At 57.8% G+C, this 649-nt stretch overlaps 1 protein-coding gene across 1 annotated transcript in view; it reads right to left on the bottom strand.

Annotated features, from left to right (window-relative positions):
* LOC104501683 (sodium channel protein type 8 subunit alpha-like) overlaps positions 1–649 on the bottom strand; it is a 20,615-nt gene that overhangs the window by 6,568 nt on the left and 13,398 nt on the right. The window lies entirely within an intron of this gene.

Genomic DNA, 649 nt, shown 5'->3' with positions numbered 1-649 from the left:
GGAGGTGGGGACAGCCAGAATGCCTGTATGAGACCTGGTCTCACCCCTGTATGAGACCTGGTCTCACCCCTGTATGAGACCTGGTCTCACCCCTGTATCCCTGCACTGCATTCTCATTGTCGAAAACTGCGACTCTCCTGTCTTCACCGCTGGATTCGGGTGCAAATCCAAGGAAAATACAGCCCAGCGAACACTTCTGAATCAATAACGATGCAAAAGAGGCAGTTTAGGCAGAGCCACTGCAGGACGACGTCTTACTCGAGGCCAGGGACAGCTAAATCCTGCCTGTCTGAAGGGCCCCAAAGCTCAGAACTGAGTTCCTGAGCCTGGGGCCTGACCTGAGCCCGTGCTCCCCACCGTACGCCCCTCGCCCAGCCCCATATCGATATCCGCCAGCCCTTGCTCTGACCCCCCCCCCATAGCCACGATGAAGCATCTTGTGATGTTTAACCGTATCACTTGGCATCTTCTTGGACAAACTGAGCAGACACACATGTCCGTACCCGTATTTCGTGACCGGCCACACCTCTGGCCACGCAGAGGGACGGCCAGCGTGGCTCTGGCACAGGAACCCAGGGTAGATGCTGGGTGAGGAACTGCCCCATCGTGGCGGGGGGAGGGGGTCTGTTTTCTACCCCCCAACACGAGC

Source organism: Buceros rhinoceros, unplaced genomic scaffold, assembly GCF_000710305.1.
Source record: "Buceros rhinoceros silvestris isolate BGI_N320 unplaced genomic scaffold, ASM71030v1 scaffold32441, whole genome shotgun sequence".
Lineage (NCBI taxonomy): Eukaryota > Metazoa > Chordata > Aves > Bucerotiformes > Bucerotidae > Buceros > Buceros rhinoceros.
This window is presented reverse-complemented; position numbering and strand designations above follow the sequence as displayed.